This window comes from Mesocricetus auratus, unplaced genomic scaffold (genome assembly GCF_017639785.1).
Source record: "Mesocricetus auratus isolate SY011 unplaced genomic scaffold, BCM_Maur_2.0 Super-Scaffold_100037, whole genome shotgun sequence".
In the NCBI taxonomy this organism is placed as follows: domain Eukaryota; kingdom Metazoa; phylum Chordata; class Mammalia; order Rodentia; family Cricetidae; genus Mesocricetus; species Mesocricetus auratus.
The window spans coordinates 199191-222556 of NW_024429215.1; the positions used below are offsets into that span (position 1 = coordinate 199191).

The 23366-nt window shown below is 40.5% G+C and overlaps 1 pseudogene; it reads left to right on the top strand.

Annotated features, from left to right (window-relative positions):
* Window positions 1-5017: 5017 nt before the first annotated feature.
* On the top strand, window positions 5018-18802 carry LOC101832688 (annotated as a pseudogene).
* Window positions 18803-23366: the final 4564 nt, after the last annotated feature.

Sequence of the window (23366 nt, forward strand, 5' to 3'; positions counted from 1 at the left end):
TGTTCCCATGTAGTTTCTTCATGAATATCCCGTTTGAGTGTACCTTTCAGCAGCCCTCTCTCTTCTCCATCACTGCACTACATATCTGAACTATTCTGATGCTAGGGTTCCTACTCTCTAATTACACATCACCTATATTCACTATCCTCCCTCTCTTCCTGCATCTCTGCACTACTGGTCCTTCCCTAGTTTCCTGGCTTCTGCATGTAGTCTAACTAGAATGCACAAAACAGAAAGTTTAAAGCTAGGACACAAAGTTTTATTTTTCCATGTGTCAGTTGATGAGCATCTAGGGTTGATGGGGGAAGTCCTTCTACCTTGTTGCAGTCAACAAAGCATCAACAGATATAATGGGGAAGTGTTCATTGGTAAAATGGAAAGTCATTGCTGGGCATTGGTGGCACATGCCTTTAATCTCAGCACTAGTGAGGCAGAGGCAGGTAGATCTCAATGAGCTGGAGGCCAGCCTGGTCTACAAAGTATGTTCCAGGATACCAAGGGCTGTTACACAGAGAAACCCGGTCTGAAAAAAAAAACAAAAACAAACAAACAAAAGAGGATGGCAAGTCATTGAATTTCATGGCCAGGAGTAGTTATTGTGTAACTGCTTCCTCTAAGATCAAACCTTTCTTCCTTGGAGAAATCTTTTTTTTTGTTTGTTTTTGTTTTTGTTTTTCGAGACAGGGTTTCTCTGTATTGTTTTGGAGGCTATCGGTCCAGCCCAGCCTCGAACTCACAGAGATCCGCCTGCCTCTGCCTCCTGAATGCTGGGATTAAAGGCGTGCGCCACCACTGCCCGGTGAGAAATCTCTTTAAAGCCAGATATTCCAATAGAGGAAAAGGAACAGTATGTTCTAAGACAGTGGTTCTCAACCTTCTTGATGCTGAAATTCCTTATTACAGCACCATATGTTTTGGTGACCCCCCATCCATAAAAGTAATCTGTTACTTCACATCTGTAACTTCTCTGTTATTATTAATTTAATGTAAATATCTGACATACAGGATATCTGATATCCAACACCAAAGGGATCATGACACAAGATTGAGTGCCACAGCAAAAACTAGAGATGAAATATTTCATCCTGCAGAAAACATCCTGCAGCATAGAAATAGAAAATTTAATAGATACTGGAAGTCGCATAAAATACAAGTTTCATTAGTGCCCTCTTGCCTCAAGCATATATAATCGGTAAGGGCTGCTGACATTGTCAGACAAGCTGAGCTGCACAGAAGACACTCAAACCAGTCATGAAGCAGACACCAGTCATGCTGCCTGAACTAGACAAGATAAGCTACCTGGGGGAGGTAGTGAGTAGCTTGAAAGATACTTCAACCTCCCTTGAGCTGCCTGTAAGCTGTGCAGTGATCCCCAGGTTTCCAGCTTCATTAGACATCACCCTGACATGGTGATACAGCTGCCAATGAGTCCCTTGTGCTTCTATGAGTAACCCCTCACCCACGCTCTTGTAAGTGACCCCAATAAAACTCACTGGTAGGCTTATCTTTAGAGATGACTCAGTGATTATGAGCACTGTCTGCTCTTTCCGAAGGCTCATTTTAAATTCTCATCACCGTCATGTGGGTACTGAACTTTAATCTTATCTCCAGGGCAGGCAATTTTCCCTTCTTTGTTAACACTAGGAACAAACATGGTACACAGACATCGATACAGATAAACACCCCTAAAAACGAAAACAATTTTCATTGGTTCACCAAGTAAGACTTCGTTGGCTCCCACTCTGATTTGTCATTGTCTCCACAGGAAGAGTGTCACATATCAGTATTGTAATTGGGCCATACAGTACTTTTTCTTCTTTCATTTATTCAGTTTTTATTCAAACATCTAGACTGATTTCAAAAGTTGATTCTCTAGTTCTCACTCCACAGCAGTGTATGATCTCCTGCCCCACATTTATGCCAATGTTAGTTTTCATTTCTAGTCCTGATGGTGGCCATTTTACCTAGGGAGACATGGAAGTTTAAAGAAATCCCAGTCTGCATTCTCTGATAGGTATATAATGTTTGCTTTTTTGGATTTAGTATGGTTTTGTTGGTTATTCATTTGTTTTATTTAGTTTCTTTTTGGGGTTTGTTATTGTTGTTGTTGTTCTTTTTAAATTTTGAGTAGATAATATAATTACAACATTTCTCCTTTTCTATTCCTACTACCAAATCCTTCACATACACTCCTTCATCTCTTTAAAATCCAGGGCCTCTTTTTTTTTTGTTATTGCATACACACACGTGTGTATGTATATTCATATCCCTAAATATACCCATGTTACTTGGATGTATGTTTTCATGCTAACCATTTAGTATTTGATAAACAAAGATTATGCTCTTCCTCGGGGAGACCATTACTCCTGTTCCCCGTATTCCTCAGTTACCTGTCCTTCTCAGTGTACAGCTGAGGCCCTGTGGACTTTTCACCCCTCAATTCGGCTGTTGTTTGTATCCTTGCTCAGCTTCCCCTTTGGGCAGACATGAGGTGAAACTTTTATGGATGTAGCTTCTTTCATTGCTGAGAGACATAATCCTACAGCAAATTTCTTCTTCTTCTGTCTTTTATAATATTTCTCTACCCTCTTCAAAAATGGTCCTAGGGCCTTTGATGCAGGACTGTTTTGTAGATGTACCTACTGGGCATGGAATCCACAAATTTGTGTTTTGATTACTTGTGGGTTTTTTGTAGTAATTTCTGTCTGTTACAAAGAGAAATTTCTTTAAGAAGTTAAGACTAAATATATCTGTGGGTAGAAGGACTAATGTTTATATTTTTGGAGGGATTATGCAGGTTTAGTAAATTAATTGTAGGTTCCCCTGGAAGATTCATAACTTCAGTAGCACTGAGTAAGTAGCAAGGTTTCCAGTACAAGTAACAGTGTCCCTGTTGATAAGAGGTAAATTATGTTAACTGATTTTTAAGCACAGTGACAGAGCTGTTGGTTGCCACCACAGCACCCTTAGGTTATCTTGCCATGATGACATTCGATGTGCCTCATTAGGCATCATAGTTGACTAGAACTGCTGCTTGGTTCCCTCTTCTGAAAGCTTACATTGTGCTTCTGGTAGCATAAATGTTACTCATCAGGGAAGCATTTGCTTTATTTTGAGACAGAGTCTCTCTTTGTATTGCCAGATGTCCTAGACACAATATTAAGGGCCAGTTGACCCTGGACTTAGGTTCCCCTTGCTTCTGCTTCCTGAGTACTGGTTTTCAGTTTTGCATGACCTTGTACAACAATATGTAACTTTTCCTTTTTCATGGCTTGAAAATTATCCCAGGTAACCTCACAACCTAAATGTTAGACATGAGAAATCAGGTGGGTCCTATTTTGCTGACATTAAAAACTATATTCCCCTGAAATGGAGACTCTAATTGAAAGAGATATGCTGCCAGGTGCATGCAACATACCAAATGTAAACATAAAATAAATAATGGAAACTACAAGCAGCAATGAGATGGAAGCATGAATAAAATGCCCCCTAGGACAGCCCCACAACCAGATTGACAGGATTCCATCAGCGCTCCAAAGAAAAACCATAGCAAAGCTACTTAAAGTGCTTCTTGACATGAAAAAGCAAGACTGCCTGACTCTCAGTATTACCTGATGTTAAATTAGATAATGATACAACCGAAAAGAAATTACAGACTTATGTGGAAATTTAAAAATTTGTTATTAGCTATTTCACAAACAAAGAGTGTGTGTGTCTCTGTGTCATGTATGCCAAAAAAATACTGCCAAACCTAACCTCCTACATCTCTACTATCCTGGCCCACAGTTCCAACAAATATCTCTGTTGTCTTCATCTCCATTCTTTTAGTTTTGAGACCCACTGAGTATAACTAGGTCCATCTGAGAGACTGTGGGTTTGGAGCTGTGGGTTGGAGCCTGCTGGGCTCAGCAGAGGACTGCAGCCAAAGGCAGTGATTCTCCTCCTACAATATTTGAGAGTTAAGTGTGGGGCCCTGTGAGCCTTTCCCTTTCCTAGACTGACTGTGGTCTAGTGTGAGGTCAGTGCAGGTCAGTACCGTTGCTGTTGGTTACTGATCACAACAGCTGTGTGGAGTCTAGAGAGTGGCATGTCTGAGCCCGTCCTCCTCTCTTCTTACTCCCTTTCCTCCTCCTCTTCCCCACTGTTCCCGGAGCTATAGACAAGAGGGTATAACTGGCTTTTTTTTTTTTTTTTGGACTGGGACCGCATACATTACTTATTTCTTGCATCTAGGACAGCAAAGAGTCTAGGCATTCACCACTGCATTTAAAGGCGGGGAAAAAAAAAACAGTTGTATCCAAAAGGACCTTAAGCATGAGTCACACAGACAAACTTGTTTCTCAGTTAGAAAAAGGACAAGTCCACCACTTTGGGATGAGAGCACGGAATGAACTCAGCCCTGGGCCGTTGGCAATGGGCTGACCACTGACTTCTGGAAACTTCAAACTCCAACTTCCTGAAATGTCTCTCCCCCAGGCACAACTTCAGTATTTGGTTTTGTCTTGTGATGTTTGTGTTGGCGATGGGACTCTGGCATCTGAATTTAACCTGTTAATCGTTTGGTGTTAAGTTGTAGCCCTGGAGTCTGGTGGTCAAGTCGAGGTTAGGCTGCTTGTCTTTTCTCTGAAGGTTTCAGAACTCACTGTGGGGTCAGACCCCGGGGTGCAGCGTCCTCTCGGATGCAGCTCTGGTCTAGGCTGCAGCAAGCATGTGTGGAGTCTGTGCAGAGCCGGTCCAGGGCAGCCTGACAGCTGCAGCCTTGGGGAAGGCGGCCGGAGACCGAGTGGGAGGGGCGGGGCCGTGGGGGCGGGGACACAAAACCGGAAGCATCCATTGGGAGGCTGTGGACCATTGGCGGGACATTGGCGAAGGATGGAAAATGGGTAGGTTTAGATTAGTGATGAAAGCGGAAGCTGGGAAATATCGTGGATGAGGACCAGGAAGTGAGCTGCGGAGCCGCAGCCCGCAGTGACAAGTGTCCGTTCCCTGTCGTTGCTCTGGGACCTTCACGGTAGGAACCGCGCGCTGCAGACCCGGGTGCGGGGGACGCGGCGGGCGCCGCGGGGACCTGGAGACTCCGGAGCCGCAGTGTCCGCGCGGGGCGGGCGGCCTGGGAAAGTCAGCGTCAGCAGCAGCGCAGTGGCGGGAACCGCAGCCCGGCGGCCGTGGAACCTCCCAGGTCAGAGGAGCCGCGGGGCTGGGACCCGGGAGGGCGGGGACGGGGTGCGAGCGGTTTCTCTGCTGCTCATCGGGAAGCCGGCTCCCAAATTCTGATGTGGACACCTTACTTTTCTCGGAAATTTTTAGACCATATGAACTGGACTAATCTTATTTACTCTTTTTTCATAGATCTCTGGTTTCCAAAATATTCTTATAAAAGCACTCTAGTAGAATATTTGAATGTATCTGTCGATGTTTGCAAACACGCTTCTCTTTGCTATGGTGGAAAGGACAAAGCTCTTGAAATTTACAATCCTCCACGGTAACTTCTGTGTTACCTGGGGACTTAGCGATTTAGCATCCCAGGAGAGCCTTTAGAATGAATAGATGCAGAGTTAATCGAATATACATTTGGGAGTTTTGGGGGTTTTGAGACAGGGTTTCTCTGTGTATCCTTGGTTGTCCTGAAACTCACTCTCTAGACCAGGCTGGCCTCGAAAGTGGCACAGGCCTGGAATCTCAGCGCTCCAGTGGCAGAGGCAGGTGAATCTCTCTGTGTCAGAGACCACCATAATGAGTTCCAGGTCACCCATTCCTACATGGTTAGAGACTCTGTCTCTAACGAAATAAACAAATACAAAAACAAAACAAAACAAAAAGAATAAAAAAGGAAAAGAAGGTACATATGTCTTCTTGTGCTGAATTCTTAGTGTTGCCCCTTGAAATCTGAAGGGCACTGTGTGGTGTTTGATTATTTTGACAGTTAAGAAAGGCATTATGAGCCAGGTGATGTTGGCAGACAAATGAACAAACAAACAAAAAAGAGTGAGTTTCCAGATAGCCATGGCTTAATGATCGACCAACCTGACTCCATCTTAGGAAGGAATCCAGTTTGTTATAAAGTCAGAACAAGTTTATTTCTGCTTGTTGCCAAATTCAAGTTGACCGTGCTTTAACCCATTTCTGGAATTTGACATGCTCCCCGAGCTATGGAGTCTGACTCACAGCTGGAACATACCCTGATAAGTCAGTGTTCTGCCAGATAATTATAAATGTTCAGCCAAGGCCCACCTTAACAAAAGTTCATCTTGAAATCCAGCAGCTCTTGAAAAAACCCGCTTTGCCCTGCAATTTTAGGGAAATATAAGCCCCACTTTTTCCTTTGTTCAGCACTGTATTTTCATACTCTACTTTAGGGATATAGCCCTGTCTGACAGAAAATAAAGCTCGCTTAATTTGGGCAATGCTCTTTACTCTCCTTCAGTGGGATTATACTACGTAGAGAAACCCTCTCTCCTAAAGAAGAAAAAACATTATAATATAGGATGTTTCTAGAAAACATCTTTTGAATAGTTATGGTAACTCATCTATATCAGAAAAATGTATGCAATAGTCTTTTGTCTCCTGGGTTCAAGAATAGCACTCTGACCATGGACACATAACAAAACCATTGGTTTTGGTTCTTGTGTTTGTTTTGTTTGAGACCCAAGATACCGTTGTTGCTTTGTCGAGCCCAGAACTTTCTCTGTAGACCAACTTGGACTGGAAAACACAGGGTTCCGCCCATCTGGTTCTTCCAAGTGCTAGGATTAAAGGTGTGCATCAATGGGACCTTTCAAACTGTTGTTTTTTATTTTGTGGTCTATTGACAGTGGTGTGACTGTGTCCTTCTCCCAGGAGGAGGAGCAATGTCTCAGCCCTGCTCAGATGGCTTTGTACAAAGATTGGCTGTTGCAGAATATGCATCTTCCTTGCTCCTCCTTTGGCTCCTAGGAAAACTAGTCTGTATTTGTATGAGCTGTGTGTGAATGAGTCTCATATCACAGTGTACAGTGAAATCTTCAGAGGACCAATGAAAATTTTCATGAAATGTTCTCTCCTTTTGCGTGCTTTTCAGAGGAGTAAGGTTTCCATCATTTTTGTTCCATGATACATTCAGAACTTCCCTAGTGTATGATATTCTCATCTCAATCATTCACTTACATTTCTGCCCCTGAGATTTGACCAAACTGTGATTGGAAGTGAGATTCAAGTGACACTAACTTAAAATGCTTTCTAAATATTTTCAGTATTCTGACGATGCATAACAATTGGGGAATCATTTGTATAATCCTGTATTTAGTTTTCTCTTCATCTACTGAGCACAGCACTGTGTTAGAAATCCAAGAGCCTTGAGGGAGGACCTAGGCCCTGCCCTGGATGAAATGACAGACTCTGGAGATCCACCATGGAGGGACTCACCCTCTCTGGGGATTGGAGTGGGGATTGAGTGGGGGGCTAGGGGGCCTGGTCGGGAGGGCAGAGGAGGAGGGGAGGGAAAGGGAGCTGGGATTGACATATGAAACAAGCTTATTTCTAACTTACATTAAAAAAATGTTTTCTTCCCCACAGGGGAAAAAAAAAAAAGAAATCCAAGGGCTTCCTGAACAATCTCCTTCTCATGTTCAGGGCTCACTGATCACCCAGACCTGCTCACCTGTGCAGCAGAACGAAGGGGCCTGGAAGATGGAGAGAGAGGAGACCGTGGCTAAGGATGCAGGTGTGGTGGAGAGATTTGTGTAGGAGTGGAAAGGGCTTCAAGTGAATGTGGAAGTGGGATGTGAAATCAGTTTTTCCGTGAGTGTTATGCTGCATGTATGACTGTATATCGTGTGCATTCTAGAATTGTATGGACAGATGGGAGCCACTTTCTGGGGTCTGGGAATGGAGCCTGGGTCTCTAAAACAGTAACAGACGCTCGTACCTATATACCATTTCTCTAGTTCCTATTAAGATTTATTTATATGAGTAGCAATAATAGAAAATTGTATAAGGCCCTTATAGACATTTTTATGTAGATGAACTTCAATCCTGACTTAACAGGCATTTATTATTTCTTAATAACTTTTTCTTCCATTGTCATTGTGTGTTTATGTGTATTCCTAAACATAAAAATGTAACCTACACAGTCCATATGTTTTGAGGGATGAGCATTTGGTATTGGATAACCATAAGGTACACTCTTCTCTAGGGAAGACTATTTCTCCATCTCTCAGAATTCCTTAGTGTTTGACTAGAGTTGAAACCCACTGAGCTTTCTCTCTTCCATGTTAGTGTGTCTCTGGATGCTGCCCTTGTTCAGCTCATGTTTAGCAGCCATGTTTATAAGATTTCATGCATGTAGCTTCTCTGACATTTCTAGGAGACACAATCTCATAGCAAACATCCTGTTCCTCTGACTCCTACAATGTTCCCTCCCCACCTCTTACTCAGTGACCCCTGAGCTGAGATGAAGGAGTTGTGTTGTTTGTGTGTCAGTGGGGACTGAGCATCACAAGTCTACATTTTGACTGATTGTGGTTTTCTGAAATAATCTCCCTGTGTTGCTAAAATAACTTAGCTAGATGAGAAGCAAGAACTACACTTATCTGTGGAAATAAGGAAAATATTTAGAAAAGTAGTAATTGTAGATTCTTCTCTAAGGTAATTTACTTCACTACCCCTGGGAACACTAGCTTGGTTTCCAGTAGTAACTATGATTTCTCTCTTGTTGACAGAGTATTAATCCAATTAGAAACCAAGGCATGTGTGCTACGCCTGCACCCTCAGGGTTATCATGCAGTACAGATCATTGTTGTTGTTCGCTGGTATTATATCTGGGTATGACTGTTGGCTGACTCCCTCTTTAAGAAGGTGACATGTTTTCTTCCGTTGCCCTGAGAGCTAGTCCCTAGGGAGGAGGCTTTCAGGTCAGTTCTATCCGGAGTCCTCTGGGTTCTGTGTCTGCAGTGCAAGGCTTCTTCAAATATAGGGACTCACTTTCTACGTCTTGGAGGCAACCATGGGCAACAGCAATAGGCTATAATGTTTGAAAGTCTTCTAGACAACTGTGACCAATTACTTAAAACAGGCTTCTCACACGTGGTATTGGTGGTTTCACCAGAAAATCTGTGACTCTTGTGAGGAGCATTATCAACCCAGATAGGAAAATTTCCATTTATACTCTAACTGTAACTGGATATCCAGACTTACATGTTATAGGCATTTTTGGTAGATGGTAATAGTATGATTGCTGATGACTTTTTAGACATCCTTATTGTTATTTTACCCTGCTTTTATGTTTATGTCTGTCCCTTCTCCATTATTTGCATCTGTCCCATTTTTCCATTTACCCCCTTAGATCACTTGTTCCCTGTTCCTGCCGTCTCTATTGCTCCCTCACAACCCACAGTGGTCTCTTTACTTTTCTTGTTACTGCAGTCACTTCCTATGAGAGACAACATGAATCGTCTGTCTTTCTGGGTCTGGGTTACCTCATTCAATATGGTCTTTTCTAGGTCCATCCATGTACCTGCAAAGCACATGATGTCAATTTTCTTTACAGATAAATACTATTCCATAGTGTATGTGCACCACACTTTCACTGTCCATTTGTCAGTTTAAGGACATTTAGGTTGTTTCTTTTCTATAGCTACTGTAAACAGAGCAGCAGTGACCATGGGTGATGTAAGTGTCTATGAGTGGGATGTCAAGTCCTTTGAGCATGTGCCAAGGAGTGGTGTGGCTGGGTCATGTGCTGGAACTGTTTAAATTGAGGATCTGTAGATTTAAAATTCTCCGCATTGATTTCCAGAGTGGCTAGAATTTTTGTTCATAGGTTTTGATTTTCAGGTTTTTATTTTATTGTTGCTGTTTGTAAGCATGAGGTTCCCTGTCCTGTAGCTGCTCTCAAATAATCTCTCAGGGGCTTATATTAATTATAAATGCCTGGCCAATAGCTCAGGCTTACTACTTACTAACCCTTACAGTTTAACCCATTTCTATTAATCTATGTTCTGCCCCAGGGCTCGTGGCCTTTATCTCTATCCCATTTTGTGTGTCGGACTCATTTTCCGTCTGGTCAGCAGCTCTCCTAATGCCACCCTTCTTTTTCCCAACATATTCAGTTTGATTCCCCCCCCCCAGCTTTATCCTGTCCAGCTACTGACCAATCAGCTTTTTTATTAAACCGATACAGTGACAAAGCTTCACAGTGTGCAAAAGGTTTTTCCCCATCCATTGCTGGTTAGATTATGGGTAGTATTATGTCTTTACTGTAAGAGTTAATGGTTTGCCCATGAATGATTACTTCTTCTTTCTCCTATATTCATCAGTTCTTCATATGAAATTTATTATTTTCCATGTTCTCCTGGATAATTCCTCTGATTCTCCTCTGTATATTTTTTCTCTAATTTATTATCTTCAGTGCTGCTTTACTGAAGTAACTTGTGTTAATTTGTAGCTGTTTTGAAATACACTTATGTCTGCGCATCAATTCTAGAGAGTGTTTTCTGGTTGCAACAATATGGTTGATGTTGATTTTCCCTCCAGGCTTTAAATGTATTTCCATGCTCTGTGTTTTTGGAATCGTTTATTGGACAACTGGTATTATTCTGTTTATTAGGCCTTTTCATGTGGTTTCACATTTTTCTTTAACAGCTTTCAGTATTAATTTATGCATTTTCTTTTGACCTGTTATGTGAAAGGTCCACAAGCCATCTATTCATTGCTCATGAAAGAGAGACTCAAAGAAGAGAAACAGAAAGAAATGGCTGATTCTCCAGTAAATATTTCCCAGGTTAGTGGGCAATGCCTCCTATTTTGTCTAGAAACGTTATTTTTTGAGACATTGGAGGCCTTTAATTTTCTGCTTCTGATATTTTTTTAACTTTATTATAAAAATCGTTCCAAACAAACACACAACCAAAAATTACACACTGAAATTAACCAGACCCAAAGGCTATACAATTTAATGTACTTTTATACAGTTATAGTTGTCATTGGGAACAGAGGCTCTGGAGCCTCTCATGGGATTTTATATTTTCACAATCGAATATATTTTGTTGTAATTATCCACCACCCAAAACCAAAAGACATGTGACAGAATTAGAACTAGAGAAGTAATTAGCTTTATGTCATTTTTCATAACTGGTGTTATTACCTGCATTCAGTCATACCTCAACTCCTGATATTTAATGTTTCTTATTCTCTTTTCTCCATGTTCTAGAGTTTCCACATGTACATTGTTTCTATAAACACGTATCACTGGCTAAATTCTATGTATGAGGGAAAATGTAGTTTTCTTCTTTCTAACTTGTATGACCTCACTTTCTAGTATACATTCTAAGTCCAATCACATTATTCTGCAATTTTTTTTTACATATTTCTCTTCAGCCATATAGTATTCCATTTTGTATGTATACTATATTCATTATACATTCATCTTTTGATAGACAATTAGGTAATTCCAATTCTTTGCTTTGGTGAATAACCAGTAACATATATGGTGTGTAAATATATCAGTAATAAAGTGTGGGTATATGACCAGAAATGAAAGAGCTGTTCATACATTAATTCTATCTTTAATCACTAATCTGATTTCCATGATGGTTGTATTAATTTACAGCACACACACGCACACGCACTCACGCACGCACACATGCACACACCCTAGCAGTGACTAAGGGTAACTTTCTGTCCACATCTTCTCTAATATTTGTTGTCAGGTTAGTTGATGACAGCCATTCTGCCTGGGGTGAAGCAGTATTTCAAAGTAGTGTGAGTTTCCATGATGGTGTTTTAGGGATTACAGACACTTTATTGTCAATTTGTATTTCTCTCTTCACAAAGTGTCTATTCAGCTCATTTGCCAATATATTGATTGGCAGTTTTATATCCTTGGATTTCTGTAATTATCAGTAAATTCTAGATATGGGCCCATATCCAAAGTGTCACTGGTACAGATTCTCTCCCACTCTGTGGGTGTCTGTGTGCTCTGCTAATTGTTTCCTTTGATAAACAGAAACTTTATTTTCACATAGTTCCATCGGTTTTGCTTGTTTTTTTCTATTCAAAAAGTTCTTGCCCATCCCATATCCTGAGGGTACTTCCTATGTCTTTAGGTTTCTGTGATTCTCATTTAAATACAGGTTGTGATCCACTGTAGCATGGTCTACATGTAAAGAATTTAAAATCACATTTCCTCATCACAGGTTTTCCCTCTGAGACATGTACACTGTAATCCTATGGGACATAAACACAACATCCATAACAGATAGTTATCCATGTTCAGACCTTAAATATGCATTGGTTCATGTATATTGTGTGTGAAATGATTGTGTTACCCAATTTTCACAGAGTTAGATCATTCATTTACAATGTGACGATATTAGAAATAATCTTTTTGAAAAATTGTCTTCTCGCATCTACATTCCTAATTTCTTCAAGTCTTCTTATACTTACGAAAGCACTCTATCTGATATCACATGATCAGTCTGTGCTTTTTGGTTTCAGAGTCTGTTGACATTCTGGGATGTAGCTGTGGACTTCTCCCGGGAGGAGTGGGAATGCCTGGACTCTGCTCAGAGGACTTTGTTCATTGATGTCATGTTGGAGAATTACAGAAACCTGGTCTCTCTGGGTGAGAAATTATACTTGTAAAATTCCTAACTCATCCTTTGTATGTACCAGCTTTATAGGTTGGAAACTTTTTGTTATGCTGTCTTAGAAACAATGGGACTGTGGAAACTTCAGTAGTAGAAAAGAACTTTTTCATGATATTTTTTTTTTTTCCTTCTGTTTTCCATTTTAGAGGTGTCATACACCCCTCATTTTGGTTCCATGATGCATTCAGAAAATTAGTAGCATATACTATTTCCACCCATGTCTTCTTTTTCATTTATTTCCTTTTGTTGAAAGACTCTTTTCTCAAGCAGTATATTCCAATTATACGTTTCCCTCCCTCTACTCCCAGTTCCGCCCCACATCCTTTTCCCTCAATACCCACTCGCTTTCCTTCTCTCATTAGAAAAGAACAGTTTCCCAGGAGATAACAAACACACATGACAAAATAAAATAATAAGACAAAGCAAAACCCATCATATTGATGCTATACAAGGTTACCCAACAGAAGGAAAAGACTCCTAAGAAGAGGCACAAACATCAGAAATCTACTCATTTTCACACTCAGGGGTCCCATGATAAGACTAAGCTTAAGCTATAGCACACATGCATAGGACCTCGTTCAGACCCCTGTAGGCCCTGTGCCTGCTGCTTCAGTCTGTGAATTCACTCGCACTTGCCTAGTTGGTTCAGAGGGCCTTGTTCTTCTGTTGTCCTCCATCACCTCTGGCTCTTACACTCTTTTTACCTCCTCTTCTGCGTGGTTCGCTGAGCTCTGAAGGGAGGGATTTGATGGAGACATCCCATGTAGACTCTCTCCACATACTGTCTGGCTGTGGTTTCTGCATCTGTTCCATCTGCTGGAGGAAGCTTCTCTGATGATGACAGAGTAAGGCACTGATCTATGAGTGTAGCAGAATATCATTAGGAATCATTTTATTGATACTTTTTTTTAAGCAGTAGTTTTTGGTTTTACTGTTTGTTCTCTGACCTATCTACTCTTTGCTTCTTGGTTGCCCAAGCAATGTTGACTATGGGTTCCATCTTGTAGATTGGGCTGTAAGTAAAATAAGATGTTTGTTGGATTCTCCCTCAATTTCTTTTCTACTATTGTCCTAGCATATGTTGCAGGCAGGATAGATTGTAGGTCACAGGATTCTGAGCTATTTCTACCCATATTTTAAGCTCCATGTCCATCATTGCATTTGACATCATTTTAATTGTGAGGAAAAACTCAAGGTACACAAACTGAAAATTCTCCCTAAACATGTTTAGAATACTTACAGGATGTACCATTGGGAAATCATTCCTACATTCCTCTACTTTGGGTTCTCCTCATGTACTGAGCACGATACTGTGTTAAATGCCTATATTGTTTCTAAAATCCCTGCCATGAGTCATGGGCTACCTCACAGAACATGTGGATCATTGTATGCAAAGCAGACATGTTTCCCTGTCAGGAGCAAATGAGATTGCCCTAGAATGTGGAGAGGAGAAAGTATCCACAACCAGAGTGGGCTGCTGAATGAGCAGAACAAAGGTGATGACCTCAAGTGAAAGAGAAAACAAGAGCTAACAATGTTTTTTGCGATATTCAATTCTACTTGAAAGGATTCCTAATCCTTTAACTTAGTGTAGTGTCCTGGTCCCAGGATGTATCGTGTCTGCTGTAACTAATAGATGTTGCACCTGAATTATGGTGACTTAATACTAGTATAAAATGCAGTTTTATTTGATTATGTGACATCAAATTGAAATAATTTTACAACCTTTCCATCTAAAATTAGCCCAGGGAGTAGGATTATTCTGTAATTGCCTTTCTGGCTATCTTTATATTACATCCTTCATTTTGTTCCTAGTGGGGAATACACAGACATGCTCTGGGAAATAATCTCAGGAGTCAGTGTACAAAGTAGACTTGAGAATGACCCTGATGGCAGCCTGAGAGCCCAGCTCCGAAGCCTACCTCCAGCGTAACCATCAGAAGGCCACAGGGAAGCAGAAGGGACTTGGGGATACCTCTGATCTAGGGGTAAGGGAATGAACTCACACACATGCTGTTGGAGTCATGTTCTTTATTCATGTATCCCTAGTTTCAAATCTCTGCACACACAACAGTATTTTGGCAATAGAAAAGTTACAAGGCTACTTCTCAGAATCACAGAGGATTCCTTGCAGAAAGATATGAGTCATACAAAGCAATACTTATCAACTCAACTGTTTTTATGGCTGACTGCAGTCCTGGCTGTAAACAGTTCCAGTTATTTCTTAAAAGAGAAGGGAACACAAAGGGGAGAAAACTAAACCAAAGAGGAATTTAAGGAGTAAACAGTAAAGTCTTGCACTAACCTACATATCTTAAGTGTGACTAAATTTATAAGCTAAAAGTGTGTGTTCAGTAAACACAAAAAAAGCAAACACCATTTATCTCCCAAGTAGAGAATGCAGGTTCACTTAGAAACAGTGTCAGAGTAACCACGGCAACCTGCATAAGGCATGGGGGAACATACAGTGCTGATTCGTATTAGTATAGTCATCAAATGTTAACCGGCAATAAAAATCCTTTCAATTCTAAAAAAAAAAAAATTGCATCTTCTGCCCTGCGTGATTAGAACAAAGAGGGAACCTGTATCTATTTTGTACAAAATCGGGGACTTGACATTTCCCAGCTGTTCTGACCATCTGCCTGTATTTCTCGGGGTAATCAATAACTATGTGAGAAAGCTTTCTTTCTCCAGAGATGGCTAATCAATTAACAGCCTCTTCCTGTAAATCACACAGACCTCAGAGCTAAAACGTAAACAGTTTCCTACACTAAAATCTTGTGTCAAGAAATGAGGTGGAAGTGTGTACAAGGTGTTAATAACCTTCAGGGTCAAACCAGGTCAGTGTTGCATTTTCTGGAATGGCAGGCAGGCTAAGTTATGGGCACTTCTTGGTCTTTTTAATCTCTGAAAGACTTTGATATAGCAAATCCAGATACACTGATATTCTGTCCTTGGGTATTATCTGGGAAAGTCCCACTTCTAATTTTTCTTACAAAGACACCTCATCTGGCCAAATTGTCCTGTCATTAAGATAATTATAGAGAATAGACTTCTAAGGTTTTTATTGCAATGTGGAACACAAGCGTGACTGTGACTTATTTTATTCACCAGAATTACACAGTGCGGGGAGAAATCATCCTTCTATTAGTACACAGAAATAATTGTGCCAGACATAAGAAAAGTACACTTCTAAGGTTGTGGGACAAGTCCCAGTGCTGGAATCAGAAGGGGACCATGTTGTCACACAAGAGAATCTCAGGTAGAGGCAACCAGCTATTTAGAAGGCAGTATTCTTCACAGGACATGCCTTGTGAGTTTTGTCCTCCAACAGATCACACACACACACACACACACACACACACACACACACACACATTTGGTGGGTTGGCCTTCTAAATATCAGTTGTGGTCTACTGTGTAATCTTGTAGACTCAGTGTGTGGAGCTCAGACAGTGGAGGATAGAAATGAGCAATAGCTGCCCATGACAGCCCTGCCTCAAATGATCTAGAGCCTCTGGTGTCTGATAGAATTGTTGAGGAAGTCCTGTGTATTTGTCAATAAAGCACTGTTGGCCAATAGCGAACTAAGATAGGTGGGACTAGGAGTCGATGAATCCCACTTCTGACACCATTATGTAAAGGGAAGCCTTTTCCTTGAGAGAAGCCTTCCCGCCAGCCTGTTTCTAGAGCCGCATGAGTCCCAAATAAACGCACAGGAGGCTATATTATTATGAAGCTGTTGGCCTTGCTTGTTTCTTACTGCCTGGCTCTGACTTAAGAAATTACCCCATAATTGTTAATCTAAGTATTTCTCTTACCAGAGAGGTTTCCGGGCTTCCTACCCCATGGCGTTACATCTTGACTCTCTGTGTTTCTCTTTCCCAGAGTCCTTCTGTACTCCTAGTCCCACCTATCTTAGTTCGCTATTGGCCAACAGTGCTTTATTGACAAATACACAGGACTTCCTCAACACAGAATAGTTGCTCGGCATCTATAAATTTGAAGCCTCTACTACATTTTTTAAGAAAAAAAGGAAAAGAAACCCTCTGATGCTTTTAAGTAAGCCTTTAATTTTAAAAAGAATTATCAACAGTATTCTTCATTGCTGTTCATTGGGACGTATAAATACTATAAATCTGGGATTGGATTAACCTCTTTTTGATCACTATCTAAGGAAATAAATATTTAAAAATAGATACATGTATTCTAGATATAATCAGTCAGTGAGCTCCATCCCAAGGCTAATCACTGATTCCTCTAATATATTTTTTATCTTCCGTGAAGGCTGTCACTCTGTTTTTGTGAAAATCCATATAAATATAATGAATAAGGTTGACTACTAAGAGCAATATTCTAAATAGTTGCTACTTGACATATAAGAGAGAGCTTAGAGAGTCTCATTTATCAAATATTTAATCTTGGAACAGGCCCTATTAATCTGAACTGTATCATTTTCAGAGAACTACTGCAAGTGTGATCCTGTCCATCACCATGTGAAGACTGAAAAGGAGTCTTGTCAGTGTGATGAGCTTGACAAAGTGCTTCATGACCCCTCCACATGTGCACTTCATAGAACAAGTGAATCTACAGAAAACTCTAATGACTACACATGCAGTAGTCACAGGGATGCCTCTGTTGACTCATCAAACCCAGACAGACATGAAAGCATGTACACTGGAGAAGAACCTTGTCAATCTAAAGACTGTGAGAACTCTTTAAGTTTGTGTTCCAACATTGCTCAAGATCAGAGAATCTACACTGCAAAGAAAGAGCACAGGCAGGGAGAATTAGATGACTATTTTGGCTCTACATACACTCTTATAAAACAAACAGTCTACATTGGAGAGAAACCACACTCATGTGGGAAATGCAGAAAATGCTTGAATACCTCCTCAAGCCTCACCATACATCAGAGAATTTATACTGGAAAGAAACGCTACAAGTGCAACATTTGTGACAAATCCTATAACCAAAGTACAAGTCTTAGAAGACATCAACGACTTCATACTGGGGAGAAACCTTACAAATGCAAAGAGTGTGGAAAGTCATTTCGCCTGTCAGTCGTACTTAAAAACCATCGGAACATGCATACAGGAGAGAAACCTTACAAATGTAAGGACTGTGATAAATCCTTTCCTGTGAAGTCAACTCTTACAAAGCATCAGAGAATACATACTGGAAAGAAACCCTATAAATGCAATATTTGTAACAAATCATTTAATCAATGTTCACATCTTAAAACACATCAAAGACTCCATACTGGGGAAAAACCTTACAAATGCAAAAATTGTGGGAAGTTATTTCATGACTTATCAGCACTTAGAAGCCATCAGAAAATGTATACTGGAGAGAAGCCTTACAAATGTAAGGAGTGTGACAAATCCTTTACTCTAAAGTCTACTCTTACAAAACACGAGAGAATTCATACTGGAGAGAAACCCTACAAGTGCAATGTCTGTGACAAATCCTTTAGTCAGTGCTCAAGTCTTAAAACACATCAAAGACTTCATACTGGGGAGAAGCCTTACAAATGCAAAGAATGTGGAAAGTCATTTCCTCAGTTATCAGCACTTTATAGCCATAAAAAAATGCACACAAACAAAAGGCATGCTAGACTGTAGCTTTACACATGCAGTGAGTGTGACACATGAATAGCCACTGTTCATCATTTGGAAGACAGCAGAAAATTCATTTTCTAGAGAAATTATATGAATGGAAAGAATGTTGTAAATCCTTTCTTAAATTATCACATCTTAAAATGCATTACAGAAATCATGAAATGTGAACTATATGACAAATCCTTTACTAGGACCTCTACTGTTAAAACACTTCAGAAAATCCATGCTGAAGAGAAACCTTACAAATGCAAAGACTGTGAAGGACAAATCTTTCATCTAGAGTTCATATTGGAGACAGAACTTGCATATGTAAAGAACAGGGTGAATCTTTTACTAAGTGCTCAACTCCTCGAGGACATCAGAAAATTCATACTGGGGAGAAAAATGCCATTGTGAATAATGTGATATAGAATTTATTTGCTATTCTCTGCTTACAAATCACAACGATATTAGAAACATAAAGATATAAAATTTGCGAAAGCCTTTAATGCGGTTTACATATTAAGAAACTATCAGAATGTATACTCAAAGAAAATTTTGCAAATCTAACTGTAAAAAGTTGTTTGTTTGTTTGTTTTAATTGGAATTTTGACTGCATGTATGTCTGTACACTCCATGTATATTACCTGCCTGGGGAGGCAAAAAAAAAGGGTATCAGATCCCTGAATGTGGAGGTATAGGCAGTAATCAGCTGCTATATGTATACTGATAACAGAACCCTGATTCTCTGTAAGAGGAGCCAGGACTCTCAACCACTAAGCCATTTCTCAAGCCCCTGAGAAAAGCTATAATATAAACATACTTCTTGTTCAGCCTCTAAAAACACTAATTCCAAGCATAGTGATGATCATCTTTAATCCCAGCATGTCAGACACAGAAGCAGGAGGATTTGTGTGAATTCAAGGCCAGCCTAATCTTTCTAGTTGATCAGGATAGGCAGGACTATATAAAACCTGTCTCCAAAAACAAATAATAATGACAAAAGTACAGTATCAAAAATTGTGACAAAGCCTTTAGTTTTTCCTCTTTTTCTACATCACTAAATTCATACTCCCGACAAACCTTATCAAGGTATACCACATATAATCCTCATGTCTTGCTGTTCATTGGAAGTTCCACTCCCCCCCACACACAAATGCATTCAATTTGACAAATCCTTTGCCTAGTGCTAAAATAGTAAACATGAAATTCATAATAAAAGAAAAAACACACACACATGCTCCAATAAATTATTTTATCCACCCTCAAAAATCAAACAATACAAATAGGGAAAAGATGAGAAATGTAAAAAGATTGAATGTGACAACATGTACATGCTCACATACAGCTTATAACTGCCCAGCTTGGGGCTGGAGAGATGGTGTTGTGATTGAAAGCAGTGTTGCTCTTCCATAGGACTTGGTTGATCACAGCACCTACCTGGCAGCTCACAACTGTATGTGACTCTGGTACTAGGGTATCTGATGCCTTCTGGATTCTGTAGGCACTGTATCCACATGCTGCACAGACATACATACAGGAAAAACACCCATATATATATAATTATATATATATAATTAAGTTAAAAATCCCCACTTTCTCAAGGCATAGTACAACATTCTTCTAATCCCTGTGTGCTATAGGTAGAGGCAGGTTGATCTCTGAGAGATCAAAGCTAGTTTGGTCTACAAAGCAAATAACAAGACAACCAGGTTACATAGACACTTTACCTTGAAAAAAATAAATCCCTGAAGGCATGCAGAAATTACTTTTGAAGTAACAGAAGGAAAATGGGGGAGTACTTACTCTGTTAGGGTTTCTATTGCTGTGAAGAGACACAATGACGATCACAACTCTTACAAAGGAAAACAATTAATTGGGGCTGGCTTACAGTTTCAGAGGTTTAGTCCATTATCACCATGGCAGAATGCAGGCAGACATGGTGCTGGAGAATGAGCTGAGATTGGAGAAGGAGTTACATCTTGACTTGTAGGCAACAGGAAGTGGTCTGAGTATCACACTGAGATAAGCTTGAGCAAATCAAACCTCAAAGCCCGCCCCCACAGTGACACACTTCTCTTTTTTTGTTTTGTTTTGTTTTGTTTTGTTCTCTGTATTATTTTGGAGGCTGTCGATCCAGCCCGGCCTTGAACTCACAGAGATCCGTTTGCCTCTGCCTCCCGAGTGCTGGGATTAAAGGCGTGCACCACCACCGCCCAGCGCAGTAATACACTTCTAACGAGACCAAATCTACTTTAACAAGACCAAACTTAATATTACCACTCCTTTTAGGGGCCACTTTCTTTCAAACCACCACATACTCTAACTAAATTAGTATACCTGCCTGTAGACCTTCATTGAGGGAAAAGACTCCTGGGACCCTCCCTCAACCATGAAATGGTAGTTGCCCCAATCTTGCACAATTGCTTGGTCTCAGTACGTTTTGAACAGCTATTTCAACTCTAAATTTCCTACTGCCATCTGCAAGAGAAGACTTCGCTCACCAAGTTTGAGAGTAGTACAAACTGATCATTATAAACATGCATATTTAGATGATAGATTAATAACATTATTGTTAACAAAACATCAATAACTTCTGCCCATGGACCTGTAATTTCCAAGCTATGATTTTTTTTTTAACTCTGTCTACAGTACCAGTCAAGAATTCCCTTCTCTGAAGCTGAAGTCAATCCTATCAAGAAACAGGTTGGTTATGCTCTTAAGCAGTTGTGCCAGAATTGCACAGATTTGTATTACTGATGCAGGGTAAAGGGTAAGACCATTAGCATTTCTTCTCTGCCATATACCTGAACAGAACCTTGCAGTTCTATAAAAGCTAGTTAGCAGGGAGAGTTCCCTATTAAGTTCAAGATTGCTTTTGATCTTGTAACCAAAGGGTTTTGTGTCTTCAGCAACACTATATAGTTATGGTGGTCAAGGAAGAGCACTGGCAATGAATGCCTGTTTTGGTTAGTGTGCCACTGATGTATCCATGACCAGTAATTCTTAGGCAGACAGCCAATACCTTGTAGATAGCATTTCAATTAATAGCCCTGGTATGTAAAAGCAGCATCATTTACCTGTGTGGGATACCACTGTTCAAAGTTTTAAAAACTGTATTTCCTATTATCTTGTAAGACAGTGCAATTACATAAGGCTTCTCCATATATCCTTCATTTTGGTTAACCCACCCACTATTATTCCTTTTTGTCTCATCCTCTGTTAAACACCGGGTATACATTATCCAATGGCCCATCCTTTTATATCATAGGTATTCTCCTATCCTCTGATTATATTGTTTTCCTTAATGGCAAAATGATAGATGCCCTTCTAGCTTTTCAGAAACATCTCATTTTAGTTGACATTTCTGCTATCCTTTCCCATCCCCAAGACTACTGGGTAGTTTGAATGTAATTGGCCCCATAGACTCTTGGGGAGAGGTACTATTAGGAGATTTCCAGCTTACTTAGCTATCATCCTCACAGGGTGATGCAGCTGTCATTGAGTCCTTTGTGCTTCTATGAGGAATGCCTCACCCACAATCTTGTATGTCACCCCAATAAAACTCACTTTTGCACTGGGCTTAGGGATGATTGAGTGGGATAAGAGCACTGTCTGCTCTTTCAGAAGACTCAACTTGAATTCCAAGCACCCTCACCTGGCACTCAATCTGTAACCTCACTCCAGGACATCCAATGCCCTCTTCTAACCTCAGGGGCCATGCTGTGAACCACAGAATTATGCAGTGAGAAGGCAGTTGACAAATCATGGAGCTAATCCACCGGAATCATTTTCCAATGGAGGAGGCCCAGGCACAGGGTGGTGGGAGGACTTGCTTTGTGAATAGTCACTGTCCTTACTGTAAGTTCCCTGTGAAGCCATAGTGCTCCCCTTCTGTGGTGGAACTCATCACAAAACCTCCAGGAGTGTATCAATCATTTACTGGGGACATTTATCCCTATGCACTGGTATATTGGATGACTCCCCCCCAGCACTGAGTGATTCTGGCAAGAAAGTAATCACAATGAATACCCTTATGGGAGGACTTGCTTTGTGAATAGTCACTGTCCTTACTATAAATTCCCTGTGAAGCCATAGTGCTCCCCTTCTGTGGTGGAACTCATCACAAAACCTCCAGGAGTGTATCAATGATTTACTGGGCACATTTATCCCTATGCATTGGATGACCCCCCCCCCAGCACTGAGTGATTCTGGCAAGAAAATAATCACAATGAATACCCTTACTCTCTCAACCAGGTCCTTGTGTAAACATAGAAGTTTGCGCCTGGCAATTATCTTCCTTTTGTAGACAGTTGGTCTATGTTAGTGTCCAGGAAAAGAGAACTCAATTAAGACATTCACAGACACCTGAGGACAAGAATTACAGAGTGCCTGAAGTTGCTGAGTCTTCAGATGGAGAACAAGAGTGTCCCGGATTCACTCTGCCAGCAGATAGGGAAGTGCTCTCCCAAGCTAACCTCACATTAACCAGAAAGCAAATCCTTAAGCCTTTGTACTTAGTTTTACCTTAGTCCATTATAGGAAGAGATTTACTGCTTGTATTTTACCCTGAGAGACAGCATAGAATGTAATCCTTAGAGCCAAAAAGGCTTTCGACCAACTAACATCTGGTGAAAGTGCTAACAGGAACAAAACACCACATGTTTCCTTTGTTTGTTTACAAACATTACACTCCCTTGGCCTTCTGGAGAAAAGCATCACACTTAGAAGAAAGATGATTCTTGTCTTGCTCATGATTTTCACTGATTATAACCTTTAGCTCATTTACCTAATTACAGTCAAGATAACCGAGAAAGCATACATATTCCCTCCTTAGTTTTCCCAAATGACTTAGCATCTCTCTCTATGTGTCTCTGTCTCTGTCTGTGTCTCTGTCTTAACCTCCTTTCCTTTGAAGAAATTCTTGGAAGCTTAAACCACTCCCACTCTTAGCCACACAGAAAGGCTGACGGTTACTGCTTTTATCTGTTTCTATGACCCTGAAAAGCTCTAGCCCTGCACTTGGATAGAGCTGGAGAATTGCGGATTGTTAAGTGTATATAAAGGGAAACTTTTGCAGCACAGCAGAGCAATAAAGAGCACATGTGTGGAAAGAATGTGCGCGAGAGACGGCTCTTTTTCC